This window comes from Mesocricetus auratus, unplaced genomic scaffold (genome assembly GCF_017639785.1).
Source record: "Mesocricetus auratus isolate SY011 unplaced genomic scaffold, BCM_Maur_2.0 Super-Scaffold_4256, whole genome shotgun sequence".
Classification (NCBI taxonomy): Eukaryota; Metazoa; Chordata; class Mammalia; order Rodentia; family Cricetidae; genus Mesocricetus; species Mesocricetus auratus.
Window position 1 is genome coordinate 63,580,297 of NW_024429182.1, and position 17,221 is coordinate 63,597,517.

Genomic DNA, 17,221 nt, shown 5'->3' on the forward strand with positions numbered 1-17,221 from the left:
GGTCCTGTGCAGTAGGCATCACAATAGAGGGCACTGTGGGCTGAGTAACACACATGAGAATCCCTAGAGGAACACAGCTTTCTCGGTGGTGAGAGGGAGAAAAGAGAGCAGAAGAGAGACACCTGCGTGCAATAGTAATGGAAGCTGAATAATAACCCTGAAACAGAGCACAGATGCCTAGGGTGAGCCAACAGCCAGAGAGTAAGCACCGGAGATGAGCTGGGAGACATGGGTGAGCCCACAATCAGAGAGTTACCCCAGGAAGGGAGCAGGGGGACTCGGTGAGCCCACAGCTCTAGAGCTCAGGCTCAAGAACACAGCTTGCACAGTCACCCTGAAGTAGCCACAGCTCTGCAGCAATGAACAAAGGGACAGAGGCAAACCTGGCCTAGAGCTACACAGATCCCTGAAGGGGTGAACCCCATGCCAACCCCAGGTCCAGAAGAGATACAGATCACATCCTGTATCTCTTTATTTCTCAGTTAACCAACTTGGAACTTTCAGAGTTCAGCCTTCAGTGGAGTCAATGCTGTGACTCATGAAAGCTATGGTTATGTTTTCTTGGGGTAGAGCGTTAACACCCTGTCATCTTTCTAGGAATATGACATGCCTCTGTTCCTAATGACTGGGTCAGATCTCTGCCAGAATGAAACTTAATTTTCTTCCAATGTGCATGTTCAAACACTGGCCTGGGACTTATGGGCAACAGATCAAGATGCTGTTGGCCTAGGACTCAGCATTTTTAACCAGCCTCTGAGTAAAATCGATGTTTCTGGTACTAAAGCATCAGCTTTAACATGAACAACACAACACACTCCAAGTGAAGGGCCTCCTGCATCCCAGAGCTCCTACACCAAGGGCTTCTTTGAATACCCATGCTATACTAACCTGACCTAATATTACTTCATGGTCCACAATGCCCAAAGTGATCAGACAGTGTCTCCACACTCCTCACATAATAAATGGACCAACTGTTCATCACAAGACTCCTCCGGCACAGCATGGTCTTCTCTCTAAGAAAGACTTCAGGAAAAGTAAACCTAGCATCCTTCTAGATTTTCAACTGTGGTTTGGAATCACCGTGGAAAGAAACCTTTGGGTTTGTCTGTGAGAGATTTTCTAAACTGAGTTAATTGAGGTGAGACAGCACCTCTTAAATATAAACAGCCCATTCTATGAGTAGGGGTCCTGAACTGACTAAGAAAGAGAAAAGGAGCTGAGCATCAGTGTTCATTTCTCTCTCCTGATTGTAGATGCAGAATAACCAGCTGCCCCTTGCTCCCACTACCATGCTGTCCCTGCTGTGATGGGCTATACCCTCAAACTGTAAGTCAAACAAACATTTCCTCTCCCTTAAGTATTTTTTGCAGCAGCAAGTGAGAAAACTTCATCATGCCAATAAAGAAATTAATTAACACAGCCCACAACTAGTATAGATCTGAAGATAATACAGAGAACTGCATGGTTTTGCATACTACCTGGGATGACAGAATCTTTTTGAAGGTTATCCCTTTCCTTCACATAGATTTTAAATAAGTTGTTTAAATAAATTAGTACTCATAAATAGCAAGGAATGTAACGCATGTTCATTGTACAAACTTTGAAAAGAACTATCAAGAACAATTAAAAACTCATCTATAATTTCATAATCCTTGTCTCTACCCAAATATATCTTGAGATCACAATGTGTATGACATTGTTTGTTTTATTTTCACTTACCATTTTAGCAATGTGGTTGTCCCATTAGAAACTCAGTAAACCTCATTCTCATTGACTCAATAATACTCTGTTATGGCCATTTTACTAGACATTTAGGTTTCTTCATTCGATGCAGGGGTGGTCACCCTCCACCAAACCACTTCTTTACATTGTCACTCAGTTCCCCTCAGTTTTGCTTCTGCTCCTTATTAGACTCTGATCATTTTCCTAGGGTGGCTTCACAGAATTGGAAGAATGAGGTTCAGTGGTTGGGAGCCATATATGCCGCATTGCTCTATAGAAAGTTGGAGACAATTTCACATTCTTAACAGTAGTCCATGCAAAGTCTGGCTGGGCACCAAACCTTTAAAAGCACTGAGTGTTATAAGTTTTTATATTTTTAAAGGCTATTTCCAAGGTAAACACAGACTGTCTTTGTCAATGGTGCTGTCTGTCTGAATCAGGCTGGAGATCTACCCAGTCCTTCCATGCAGGGGACTCTGTGTCTTCACTGGTGCTATTAGAGGCAAGATCAGTGAGCCAGCTATAAATGAGGGATGGGGAGAACCCAGCATCTCAGAATTGATTAGTTAGTGCAAAAAAGGGAAGAAAATGGTCACAGGTGGGGATGGCAGGTGTGACAGCCCAGGATGCTTGGCAAAATATGACACACATTTGATTATGGGGAGGGTAGCTTGAAGGCTCTGACCAGCCACGTGAAACTCCTTTGTCCCTCCACAGCCCTGGATTATCTGTCTTTTCATTTTTTCTATTTACTTTCTGCTCTTTTCTCTGAATACTTGCATCGGTGACACCAACAGCAGATGCTGTGTGAAATCAGTTGCCTGAGCGAAGCTCTAAAATTTTCTCAATAAACAATGCCAACAGTTAGGTGTTTCAAAACACACCGTCACTGTCAGATCTGGAAACAGATGCATGACACCTTGAAAGGCAGCCGCCACACACAGGACTTTTGGCAAAGAGCCTGAAGCCACTCTCAGACTAGGCACCAATTCAAAATGTTATTGTTATTATTATTATTAATTAGTGCATCCTAATTGCTTCCTAACTTTCTTTTCTGATTAAAAAAAATTCCTCCTCTCCTCTTCTGGAGCCCCAAGGGAATGTTCCTGGCAATCCAATTTGATAAGGAATGTGCCAGGATGAAAGAGACAGTAAGCACACCAGCCAGGCTCCATCATGGTCCCTACCACTCCTAAAATCAACCTCCCTGGTGATGAGGTTTGGGAAGACTTTGTCTTCAGGAAAGAAAGTCTGAACTGTGACTGTGCCTCTAATACATCAAAGGCACCTCCATCTGAATTTCCCACTATAGAAGGATTAACAGGCAAATGGCTCCGAATCTGCAGCCCCACTGAGTTGAAAAGCAGATAAACACCACAAATTAGAGCAGGAGACAGACTAAGCCATCCTGGCTACTAAGAGAGCCTGTGTCCGCCTCCACAGTACCAGCAGAACATCAGTGAAAGACTGAGCCCAAGTCTTCTGAAGCCCCACACTCACTCCCATCATTCTGCCTTTGCTTTCATCCCAGAAGCTAAAGCTCACCGGTGGCAAAACACAGTACTGGTTTGGTTCACTCTCTCCAAGGTCTTCTCTGAAGCCCAACAACAGCAAACCTGGCTTAACCTTCCAGAAAAAAAAATGGCCTTTAGAGAAAGAGAAGCTTCAAGACATGAAAAAAAACCCCACAAAATCAAACGCACATGAACACCAATCTCCAAAAGGAGGTAGCCCAAAATGTATGCTAGGCTATCTCTCCTCCCAAGAGCTGTCCTGCTGGGTGGGAGGAACTTAAGTCTTTCTCTCCACTTTGTTCTATTTAACTTGCCTTCCAGCTAAGGTCACTATTGCACTTACTTTCTACCTCTGGGGGGAAAGCAATGGCAATAATAGCAATGACCAGGAATGTTTCAGGAGTCCCTTGAGAAAACCCTGACCAACAATTCAAAAGAGGCATTCTCATGTCTGGTGTTGGGGATTTTATTAGATGGTCTTTGGCTCTTGGAGAGAGCATTGTCAACCCAGATGGGATTTTTTCATTTAAGATAGATAGATAGACGATAGATAGATTTACGCTTATTATGGGTTTTTAATGATTTCTCATGGCTTTTCAACATCCTGCTGGTGTTTTCTTTTAATTAAGAAATTGTGTTTTCTACCAATATATGCCTAGCACTGAGTCCCACATGGGACATCAAAGGGCCAACTCCAGCTCCTGTTTACAAAATATAGAGCTAAGACGGGAGAGGGGGAGTACCAGATATATGGCTCATTTTCCCCATTAACTACCAGTCAAGGAAGCACTTGCTAAAATAAAGCATATACATGAAGTTCAAGTCTGCTTTTAGGTTGCTGCTATAAATGTTATAACCAAAAGTAACTTGGGGAGGAAAGGGTTTATTTCATCTTATAGGTTGCAGTATGTCACCAAAAGAAGCCAAGCAGAAACTCAAGATAGGAGCTTACAGCAGAAAGCATGGAGGAATGCTGACTACCAGCTTGCTTCCTCTGGCTTACCCATCTAGCTTTCCTACATAGCCCAAGACCAACTGCATAGGAATGGCATTACCTGCAGTGGGCTGGACCCTCCCACATCAATTAGCAGTTAAGAAAATGCCTCACAGATATGGTTTCAGGCCAATATTATCTAGGCAACTTCTTAGACTCCCAGGTGACTCCAAGTTGACAGCTGAAGCTAACAATGGCACATGTCGATGAAAAGTTTACCATTAGTCTAGAATGTAGTGCTGAGGAGTAGGAGAAGATGATGGCAGCTCAAGATGGCATTTGAGAACTACAGAGTGCCTTTGTCCCATTATGATTATTTGGCTATGGGAATTGCCTCAGAATGAAAATAATAACCATTACCAAAAGATGTATTTTCCATGTTCTCATGACAATGTCACATTATAAATTACCTAAAATACACAGAAAAGAGGCAACTTCTGAACATGTCAACTGGATGGAATTCCGCAGCTATCTGACACTATGTATGGCCATAAGAATCACAGTAAAGCTGCTAATCATTTTCTCATGTTCAGTAAGAAAGCATAAAACCATAGTCTGCACAGCTATAAGTATAAAATGGAAGGGTATCTGGGTGTGATGGCACATCCTATAGTCCTCAAACTCTAAGGTTGAAGGAAGATGACGGTGACTTTGAAGCTAACCTGTGCTACAAAGAGACCTTGACTTAGAGAAAGAGAAGAAGAGGAAATAAAATATCTACAATCAACTCTAAATATTATTTTAACAATGAATAAAGTTGAACTAAAATGAGGTTTCTATGCAGATCTCAGTACTCAAAATATTTGCTCTTAATGGTGACAAACACCAGTAACTCCTCACTCTTCAATAGGCTGCCGACCCTTCCAATCTCCCTTTTGTCACTGGGGCCCTTTCCTCCACACCACACACCACAGGGTCACTCTGTTCCCCCCAGGAAGAATCCTTGTTCCAAGGTATATGGAGCCTTATGATACCTTAAGAATATTTGCACCAGGAACAAGATGTAAGCCCTCTTTATCCTGCTTCAAGATTTGCCTGGGAGAATAGTAACCCACTGTAAGAAAGTCACCTGTAACTGAGGGTTTCACAGAAAGCATTCCAAATATATATATGAAAGAAGCCCTCTCCCAGAGGACCTCAGCTGAAGCAAACAGTTCCAGCCAGCGCTGAGACCCAGTGACTACATGTTTACCCTTGCTGGCTAGCCAGGATAATTAACTTTCTGCTACCCACACAACCTGTTAATCAAACCCACATAAAATGAGTCAAGAAAGAACAATAAAGCTCAGTGTTTGACCAGATGTCCACTAGCTCATTCCATCCATCAAAGGAAGGGGATCATTGCAGGTAAGAGGTAGACAGAAAACAAAAAGAGTACATGTACAGGACCCAGAGGAAATGACTCATTGTTGTGTGAGTACCGGGTTCCTGTGCATCTCTGCAAAAGAGCCAAGCAGATTAGCCATCTAATTAGGCACAGTTGGGGTGTCATTTGCCTTATCTGAACAGTCCTTAAGGTTTAATCTCAGATACATGACCACTCACTGGGACTTCCATGATGGTAGATAGGAGCCCATGGCCCTGTGCCTGCAGAACCCCAGGAACACCATGACCCTACCTAACAGGTCATGCCATTCTGGGGCCATGCATCATTCCTGCCGGGAAGGAGGCTCTCACCTCCCCCATGCTTCCTGGAGGCTCATTTAGGCCTTGGCAGGATGGCGAGGACAGAGCAGCTGTTCCCTCTGACTCTTTCCCATCATTTGACTGGTGTTTAATCCACAACTACACTTCCAAAATTGAAAACAGAACCAGGTTAGACTCCCAACCAGGGCGGAGCAAGTGCAGGGCTGGCTGGGTGAATAGAAGCCAGTGCCAGAATGAAGATGGATTGCCCTGAATGCCTGGCTCCTGGCGAGCCAGACACAGGGTTGGAGGCTAGTGCTTTGTAGGTGCAAGCCAGGCCACCAGCTATTCCGGTTCTCCTGGGCAGGGACACATCATCCCCACACCAAGACATCCTGTGACCCTCCACCAAATATCAGAGATCCTCACTCCATCTTGAACAGACCATCTGGGAGGTTTCCCAAATGCCCCTCAGGACACTGAAATAGGAGACAGCATCCATCAGCATGCTGCAGTGTGTACTCTGTGATCATTTCAACATACTCATCGCAATATTTCTCATGTTTCTCTCAATATTCTCTCTCTCTCTCCCTCTCCCCCTCTCCCTCTATCTCTCTCCCTCCCTCCCACACACAATTATGTTAACTATAGAGAAAATATAGAAATTTAATATTCTGACAATTTTTAAGATTTACTTTTATTTATGTGTATGTGTGTGTCTTCCTGTGCACATGCTCACATGTGTATTGGTGCCCTTGGACACCAGAATGGGGCATCAAATCTCCTGGAGATGACATTATAGGCTGTTATGTTCGGCCACATGGATGCTGAGAATTAAATTTGGGTTCTCTTCGAGAGCAGAAGCACTCTTACCCACTGAGCCATCTCCTCAGCCCCGGTAGTAGCCATTTTTTTTATTTTCCAGTTTAAATTTAGATAAGAAACAAGGTTGCTTCACAAGTCAGTTCCAGGTCCCTCTCCCTTTCCCTCCCTCCCATGTCCTTCCCCCAACCCCCCCCCCGTTATCCCCTCATTCCCCCAGGGAGGGTGTTTTTAAGTGTACAGTTTGCTGGCACTCCCCAGTCCCTTTTGCTGCACTATTGTCACCGCCATCCTCTCTGGAACCCTTTCATATTCCTAAGCTGAAACTGTCCCTAATAAACCATGTTTATTTCTTTCCTTCTCCTCTCCTGTCGCTCACAGCCACGACCCCAATTTCTGTCCCTATAAATCGGACTTCTCTAGTGACCCATCTGTGTGCAGTCAGACAGTTCTGTGACTATGTAACTTGGAATAATGCCCCAAGGTTCATTCATGTTGGATTAGCATGTATCCAAACTTGCTTCCTTTTGGACTGTGAGGTGCTTAATCCCCAAATGATACATCTGTAATGTAAGACTCAGGAAAAATCATGCAAGGGGGGGAAGGGAGATTGCAAGAGACGCAGGTCCAGAACTCCTGTTGCTAGATACTGCCCCCCTAAACAAGTCAGAGAAAATATTCATGGAATCTGAATGGTATAGTTGCCTAATGGCACCACTAGTTGACATGCCAACATGGACAGGGGACATTTCATATGATCCTACACCTGAGAAAAGAGCCACAGGTGCTCAATACCTGCTGAGTTGGATAGATGCATAAAAATATATTTGAGAGCCGGGCGCTGGTGGCGCACGCCTTTAATCCCAGCACTCGGGAGGCAGAGGCAGGTGGATCTCTGTGAGTTCGAGGCCAGGCTGGACCGACAGCCTCCAAAACAATGCAGAGAAACCCTGTCTCGAAAAACCAAAAAAAATATATTTGAGAGTGAAAATGTAAATTCTAAGGTAAAACTCACAGTTTCAGAATAGCTATTTTAGCTATACATACAGATCATTGAAATATATAGGCTTTGGGCCTGCAGAATTCTGCTGCATGATTCCTTTTAAATCTGAAAGCTCTTAAAACAAAGTTTTGATAATTTTTTAATAGCTGCTGAGAATTAGCTTCAGGGATGAACTCTCACACAGATTATTCAATCCCAAATGCTCAAGCCCTGTACATATGTCAGTCAAGCAATACTAAGTAGACTTGGTAGTTTGTATATACATATGTCATACATATGTATATAAATAAACATGAATGCATGTATACACATGTTACAATAATAATTAAAGAAGGGGTCATGAATTTTGGATGGGAGGGTTAAGTAAGAGGAGTTTGGAAGGAAAAGAAGAGAGGACTGATGTAGATATAGCATTCTTGTATAAAAGTCTCAACAACTATATATCTTTTGTTGCTAATGGTCAAATTAAGAAGAAATTCTCTTCCTTTTTTGGGTTGCATGATACTGTGTAGGCACCTGTCACCCTGCTTCTCCAGTGTTCAGTAAGTGGGTGTGTATGCTGGGTGGGTGTGTACATGGCTTCCACCTTTTAGCTGTAATGAATGATGGGAGGTGAGCATGAGTGACACTCCTATCCGATTCCTAAATTCCTTCTTTGTACAAACCCAGAAGAGGAATTCCTGAATCATATGAGATTTCTACATTTTGGTGAGGGGGTGCTGAGGAACTACTGTGATATTTTCTTCTGCAGCTGCACCATTTTGCATTTCTAGTAGTAGAGTTTTCCACATGTGTTTTCGTTAGGGTTTCTATTGCTGTGAAGATACACCATGACCAGGACAATTCTTTCCCACCTCTCCATCACATACACATTTGTTGTAGTGGCCTTGGGAGCTGCAGTGTGTCACACAGTATCCTATTTTGCTCAATCAATTTTTCCCCAGGAAGAAATATTTTATTATGCTCAATTAGTTTTACTTGCAGATATTTATAAGTTTGTTGGTCTGGTTCAAGACCTTTGTCTTCTGGAACACCACCATCACTGGACCCTCACTCAAACTTCTCTCATATATCCTGCTATTGCCCTAAGTAATGGCAACTCTTACAAAGTAAAGCATTTAGTTGGGGCTGAATTATAGTTCTGAGGTTTAGTCTATTGTCATTATGAAAGGATGCATGGCAAAATGCAGGCAGACATAGCACTGGAGAAGTAGCTAAGAGATCAGCAGGCAGCAGGAAAAAGAATGAGACACTGGGCCTGGCTTGAGCTTCTGATACCTCGAAGCCAAACCCCACTGAAACACTTCCTCCAGCAAGGCCACACCTCCTAACAATGCTATTCCCTATGGGTCTAGGGGGACATTTTAATTCAAACCACCACAATACCCTTACCAAAACTTGCTGTTTTTACAAAATCAGTACTATGCTAGTAGATATGTAGAAGTATCAAATTGTAATGAGACTTCTCTTTGAGGATAAAAAAGGAATACTTCTGTACTGCAATGTTTCCTGTGAGTGTGTCCTGTTGTCTAATAGCAGCATAGACCGCACAGACCCTCAGCATCACCTTCCACACTACCAGACTCAAAGCTTCAGACCTGCACTACAGTGTACATTTTGTGTGCCACACTGTTTAAGAAGCAAGACAATATTTGGGGACAAGTGTAGCCCTTAACAGTGAAAGAATTAGGGAACAAGCAAGAATAAAATAGTCTCAAATAAAGCATTGGAAGATAAGAAAGAGAAGCCAGAGGCCCTAGAAGGATCTAGTCCTTTGAAACTTTGAAGGTCTCCCTGGGTGAACTCAGAGAGGGTCCTCCTCGTTAATTAGCAGCCTATCCATATGGAACTGGGAGTGGCTTGCTAGCCCAGCCAAGACTGCTATCTCAGCAGGCTATCTGAACAGCAGCCAGCTCCACACAGCAGCACACTGAGAGCAGGTCAGGGATCATCTTTTGCTGAGTAAGAACCCAAGAAGATATCCTGTTTAATGAGATGCCACCACGTGACAGATGCTGTGTGATTAAACCAGAAGATGCCCAAACACTATAATTAAAAGATGTGAGGGACATGGGGAAGTTACCCACCATCCAAATAACAAGAGCATGGTTAGGAGTACAGAAGGGCCACAGAGAGTACCTGTATCCACCAGTTTCTCCACCTTAGTCTTTTCCTCTGGTTGGCCTGGAACTACCATATCTATGCGTTTTGCGCCCTGCTTATACTTATGCCAACTACCTGTTCCTTCCATGCATTTTTGGTGTTGGGATTATTCTAGGTACACCACACCTTGTTCTGTTCCTTTAATCTAAGTGTGTGTGGCAGTAGCCACAGACTCTACAAGTGAAAGGTCAATGGTACCTTCCCTGACACATTATTCTACCCTGACCAATACAGCCTTCATCTTGTACTGGCCAGGATGAGACATCTCTCCATCCACAGCCTTCCATCTGCCCCCTTCCCACAATGCCAATGATGGGGCTGTCATTTATCTTAATGTCAATGGCTATTCATTTTACAGGCATATTCTAAATGCCACAGTCAACAGTCTCTGTTTCTCACCTCTTCACTATCAGCTGGAGGATTCTACTACTGCCTTCTACACTCCAGGACTCTAGACATGTGACCAGGGACGTTATACAGATCAACATTCAAGAAAGCCGCAAGCTCTTTTCATGCTCTTCTGTCACCATCTGCAAACTCTAGATGATTTTTTAATGTGAGACAGTGTTAAGTTTCTTTTGCCTGTATTTTAACACAGTAACAAGAACAACAACAGCACCCTGGCAATAGGCTGAGCAATAAAGAGTCCTTTTCACTCCAGTTGCCATCTGTCACAACGAAGGAGTCTTGGCAGTCTTGGGTATCTTGAATATTTGGGACTAAACTCCAGTGCTGGATTAGAGTGGCAAAAGCCCCCAGTGCCTCCAGCCTTTCCCGGTTCCTTGCTTATAGTGCTAAACTCTCTAGGCTGAATGTTTTGCAATGCATTTGGTGAAAAGACAAAACCTGATGGAATGACACCAAGCTACAAAACCTTCACTAGGAGCCTAGCAAAGACCACTTCTAGCTCTTGGGGCAGAACATTGATCTGCTTCCTACATAGACATTTTAATCAACTAAATAAGATATTTGTTCACCCACTAAATAAGACATTCCCTCACCCTTGCTTATAGATTTGGCCTGAGAAAGTAAGAGTTCAATAGAGCCATCAGGGACAACATAAATCAACAGATACTCAAGAAAACACAAACGACTTGAGGAAGTCAGATATAGCTTTTCTCCACCATTTACAGTAGGCATGGTTCCTTGAAATAAATTTCTAGATGATTCTACTCTACCATCCTTCGTAACCATTCATTCATTAACATAGTTTTGCTTTAATAGGCATAGTAATTTGTGAGCTCAATGTGACATTTTAGAAAATGCACATAATGTATAATGACCAGATGGGGTCATTGGTGCCTATCATCTCAAACATTTATCTTATTTTGGGGGTTCAGAATATTCAAAATCTTTACTTCTTGCTACTTTTCAATATCCAATTAATTATTACCAGCCATAGTGGTTACAGTATGCTTAAGAATATTAGGAGTGACCCTGCCCATCTAACAGCATGCTTGCACCCATCAAGCACTTTCTTCCTACCCCATTATCCATGTCTTTCCCGGGCTCTGGTAAACACTATTCTACCCCCACTTTCTTTGATGTCAACTTTCAGTTTCCATATCTAAATGAGAACATAAAGATGTGTCTTTCTGTGCCTGATTTGTTTCATGGACCTGATGTTCCCCAATTGTAAAAAGTGACTGAATTTCCTTCTTTTATGACTAATAGTTCACTGTATAGAGAGGCATAATTTATATATATATATATATATATATCCATCCATCAATGAATACCTAGATTGGTTCATATCTTGTCTATTGTGAAGTGCCCCACAAACATACAGGTACAAATATCCCTTCCGCACACTTCAATTTATTGTTATGTACCTATGATGGCTAGTTTAAATTCTCAACTTGACACAATCTAGAATCACCCAAGAATAGTCTCAGTGAAAGACTGTCTAGACCAGGTTGGCCTGTGAACATGTCTGTGGCAGGACATCTTGATTGTCTTAATGTGGGAAGACCCAGTCGGAGAGTGGGTGGCACCATTCTCCCTGAAGTGCACAGGAGTGGCGAGAGCTAGCTGAACACTAAGCATGAATGCATTCATTTCTCTCTGCTCTTGACTGTGGATCCAATGTCACCAGCTACTTCAAGTTCCTTCCTTAACTTCCCCACATGGTGGACTGTATCCTGGAATTGTAAGGCGAATAAATCCTTTTGTCTCCAAGCTGCTTTTTGTCCAGATACTTTATCACAACAACAGAGACAAAGCTAGGACATTTTCTAGTAACCAGTATGAGCCATGTAAATAAGCATCCCATTAAAACAAAATTCACCGAAGTAAGACCCCTTCCATGTGGACTTCTCCACTCACCCTCATCACTGTTAATTCTCTGTCACCATATGTGGTGGTTTGAATGAGAATGTCCCTCATAGGCCCCCAGTTGGTGGTGTTCTTTGGGGAGATTTAGGAGGCACAGTCTTGCTGGAAGAAATACATCACAATACATCAAGAGAGCAGGCTTTGAGGTTTCAAAAGCCTCATGCCATTCTTAGTGTTTGTTTGCTTGTTTGCTCTCTCTCTCTCTCTCTCTCTCTCTCTCTCTCTCTCTCTCTCTCTCTCTCTCTCTCTCTCTCTCTCTCTCTCTCTCTCTCTCCCAGCTTTGTGCTTATGGTTCAAGATGTGAGATCTCAGCTTCTACTCTTGCCTCATGCTGCTTGCTGGAATACCTCCATTCTACTGTCATGGACTCTTAACCCTTTGGAACCAGAGGCCCAAATAAACTCTTCCTTTCTAGGTTACCTTGTTCATGATACTTCAGCATAGTAACAGGAAAGTAACTGATATACCATAATTTACCCATTTTCTCAGGTACCTGCTGATAAAGGTTCTATTGATCTTGCTCTATCAGGGTTTCCACAGGAGTCAATGAGTGCTATGGGGCAGAGCCCGCTGCCTTGGTGCATTATGTGATGCCAGCTCCCATACAACACCTGACATAAATCTCAAGGATATGTACCTTGGGAAAATACTACAAGCATTTACTATCAGAAGAAGAAGGCATTGGTGAAAAAATTTTCAATAAAGTTCTTCAAAATTATGGAAGACAGATGACTCTCACTGAGGACTAAGAAGCAGTATGGAGAAATAAATGAGATCCACCAGGAAAATACACAGCCAAATGACCCTTCCTTGTCTGCCTGCCAAAGTATGTGTGCCTTGTTCCACATCTACAAAGTATGGCCTAGTGGGCCTAGTGGGCCTCTCCATCATCTGATTTCACCATGAAGTGAGATAATGGGTCAAGTCTGAACCAAGCTGATGGGTATAGCCAAGATGCCCAGATAGGACCAGGCCGCAGGGAGTAATCAGGGTGCATGAAAGTGGCCATGGATAACATGGAGGCAACAAGCCCATATACATGTAGATGCCCCAGCTACATGGATATGACCAGGCTGCATGGAGGTGACCAGGCTGCCTTGGATTTCAAGGAAGTAAAACAAAATGTATGAAGGTATCCATATGCCCACAGCAGCATTTTCTTTTTCCATATTAATCCACTCCATGTATAATAAAGAGTTGTGTTACAACTTAAGTCACAAAGGGCTCCAAGTAGTGCCTATTCTCAGACCTACTACACACACACACACACACAGAGGCGTGCACATGCACAAGCTCGTGTCATGGACATTCATGGGGGTTGAGGATAATACAAAGTAAATGTAATTTTTCCCTAAAAGTTGGAGCACATAAAAAAATCTGTGGACAAGTTATGTGCATACAAGACATTAACATGGAAGAGATCCTCTTGTGCCCTTCATCACCAACCTCATCTCCCTGAAGACATAGATTGTGCTCACATGGACCAGATCCACTTACATCCTTCATCTCCATCCTCATTCTCCTCATGTGCTCTAACTAGGTAAAAGACAGAAGAACTGATATCAAATCTATTTGGAGGATATTTCATTTAAAAAGACATCAACAACTTTATTTTGGGAAAATACAACATTGAAAATAAGCTTCCATTATATAATTTCACTATTATCTCAGACATTGAGTATGTAAATTTGTCAAAAACACTGAAATTCAAAGGAAAAACCAAAACCTTCTTCCTAAGAGGTAATAGTGGTGATTTTTTTTCCTACCAGTGCCAGACACCCAGGAATGGCAGCTGCCCATCCAGGAAAGCAGGAACAGCTAATGTTAGACTTCCCTAGCTCCCTACCAACATCCTAAACTTTTGACAAAAGCTGGAGGGCAAGCGAGCTCTCCCACCATATCCACCCAGCCTCTGCTGCCAATTTAGCCCAACCCTTGTCTTGAACCCTTGCTTCAAGGTCCCCATTGGAGTGTATTAGATGGAGACAGAGCCCACACCTTGAGACCCAGGACCCGTGTTTGCACTGTCAGCCCAACACAGCAACATTTTTACCTCAAGGTTGTTCCTTCAGTGGGTTCCAAGCAGATGCATCCCAAGTGTGTAGAGAATTCTTAGTTTCCTTTTCCGCCATCAGTTCTGAGGCAGATGTGGGCACATTTCAAGGCTCTCAGTCTTTAGAAGATTTTGAAGAAAGGGATGAGGTGTTCAAGAGCTTTTCAAAATTAAGTCTTCTCATCTTCCTTCCAGCATTCTTACCTGGGGTTTCCTGTCACTGCTGATCCATGGGAAACGGGGAAATGGCTGGACAGATGAAATACCCCAAACACTCATTCGTTATTCCGAAGAGAGTGATGGAGCGGTGAGAGTAGAGGACTCTGTCATCTTCCTCGTGGCCATTTGTAGGAATCTATTTTATTTCTAATTCTCTGCATCGAATGAGTTGGTATGTGGAATATTCAAGCAGAGGGAATGGAGCACGGATCGTACGGAAGGCCCAGGTTGACGGGAATGTTAACATCCCTGCGGATTGCTGCACCTACATCCTTCCTCCTGTCAGATTCCACTCTGTCCCCACCCCATGCACCTGCTGCCCTGAGCCTAGCTGTCTGGTGTGCAGCTCCTCATTTGTTACAATATAAAAGTCCCCTTAATATTTTCTACCATTTCGCATTGCCAGTGCAATAATGACACCCTCAGGAACAACTCTTCCACCCATGGATATTTTTAACACTGCTGTCATCTTCTGCAATTTTGTGAAGGTTAAAATGAGCTTTTGTGGTGCTGGGGAGAAGTGACAGACTGCTGGTTTCTGAGCCCAGATGCTTCGGGCCCATCTGCCTGTCCATTTACAGCAGTATCACTTGGCCTATGCCACTGGCCAGGCCCTGGCAAGCTCCCACATAGACCTGGCCATCTCATGCCACCAAGGCCAACACTATCTGTGACAAGAGGGCCCCACCTCCCAGATTTCAACCATTCTGCTTTCCTCCCAAGAAGCCCCATAGGGCATTCCCTACACACCCCATCCTGGGAACAAGGTCGATGAAACCAAAATCTACCCACTGCCTCTTGTTTTATTTCCTTTCCTCCGCCTTTGTTTAGCTTTCCTTATATTCTGTCTCAAGCCTATCCTGCTTAAGGTGGCAGGGATTCTGGGCTCTCCTGGGAGTGGATGCTAAGTGACTCTGTGACCACTGCCACAGACTGTGAGGATCTTGTCAGCGCGTTTGTCGGGAGCATTTTAAGCGAGTTGCAAGTGATGGGCCCTGACGTGCGTCACGGCAGGAGCAGTGCCCACTTACCTCCTGCCCCGTAATTGTCCTTAAGTGCTGCCTTTTGGGCCATGGGGTCAGCGACCTTGGTGTCACCAGTGCTCTTCTCCACACGGGCACCTCTCCTTCCTCCATTTCTCATTCTGCCTGAGAATTTCAACAGGGCTAAGTGTCCCCCTCGGATTCCCAGATCAATCTTTCCACTTCAGAGGTTGGATCTCACCAGACCTTTTCTGCCCTGGCCCTGTCCCATCCTGGCGGGCAGGTGCCTCCCATCCTGTCATTTGTTACAGGGAAATGTTTTCTGAGAGTTACCGTTTGCGAAACCCTGAGTGACGGAGGGTGGGCTCAGGGACAGCCTCTGCTAGGATTAAAAAAAAAAGAATAGTCTGAAGAATCCAAAGTTAGGCCAGAAGTTAGTCTTCTACCAGCTTTTATTGCTACTGTTATTTATGTGTGTGTATGTGTGTGTGCATGTGTGTACATGTGATCACGTGTATACAGGCCAGATGTCGATGTCAACATGTCCAATAAACCCCAGGATCTTCTGTCTATGCCTCCCCAGCTCTGGGATTGATTGTTGTGCCCATCATTTGGGATGGGTGCTAGGGACTGAACTTAGCACCTTGTGCTACCCAGCAAGCACCTAACCAACTGATAGGTCTTCCCAGCCCCTGCTCCTGCAGTCTTAATGACAAGGAAAGAAATTTTTGCTGTTACTTTTGTTCTCCTTTTTTTCTTTTCTCTCTTTCTTTTCTTTCTTTCTTTCTTTCTTTCTTCTTTTTTTTTTTGAGACAGGGTTTCTCTGTATTGTTTTGGAGGCTGTCCTGGAACTTGCTCTGTAGACCAGGCTGGCCTTTGTCTGCCTCTGCCTCCCGAGTGATGGGATTAAAGGTATGCACCACCAGCTTGTTCTTCTTTTTTAAATTAGATTTCTTCATAGATGTGCTGTCAGGAACCAGGGAATAGCATAGAAGACTCAGTAGCAGGAGGAATGAATTTTTTTAAAGTGCTTACGTGTAATGATTCACATCTGTCATTTCAGCTCTTGACAGGCTGAGGACTGTAGTAAGTTCACAGGCTAGACTACACCGTGAATAGGGGACAGCCTAAGCTACAGAGTAGACAAACAAGCACAAAATGAAAACCAAAAGAAAAGAGAGCAGTAGGATTAACTCAATGGCTCGGGAAAAGCTTGCTTCTCAGCATAGTCCCCAACTCTACCATTAACTTCCTGAACTTTCTCCACCAGCTGAGGAAAGCACAGTGACCTGTGAATGGAGTCATACAGAAAGCATGCAAGTTCACAAGCACGTGAGTAAACCTGTCGGTCGCATATCCACTTCTCCATCCCTCTTCTAAGGTTGGCGTCCTCATCCATCTCCTGAGGAGGAAGGGAAGGTGGAGAGTATGCCCAGGAAACACAACCCATGGTTTCAAGAATAAATATGGAGGTATGGGGACCACATGCACCCTCCCACATGTCCTCTCCTTTGATAAGTTAATATGTTCTCATAGCATAAGCCCTCGGTGAATTGACATTTTAATCATTTATGGTTTGGCTGGAGATGGCAGCAGTCTTATTTTTTTTCTGGAAAAAAATCTTTATAAGCCATGAGAGTAGCACTGAAGGTACTTGAGAGCCTTTGGCCATAAACTATGTGTTTAGGAGCTGAGCCATTTCTGTCTAGAAGTTTTCTACTGTTCCACAAAATTGCAACAGCTGAGTGCCCACTGTGCACCAAGGAGCACCACTATGGCCTCCCTGCA

At 43.7% G+C, this 17,221-nt stretch overlaps 1 long non-coding RNA gene across 1 annotated transcript; it reads left to right on the forward strand.

Annotated features, from left to right (window-relative positions):
* The first annotated feature begins 80 nt into the window (after positions 1–80).
* Positions 81–16,873, forward strand: LOC121134550. The gene is made up of 3 exons (XR_005871643.1): positions 81–182; positions 1,254–1,326; positions 16,704–16,873. It is a non-coding gene; the product is annotated as an uncharacterized LOC121134550 (long non-coding RNA).
* Positions 16,874–17,221: the final 348 nt, after the last annotated feature.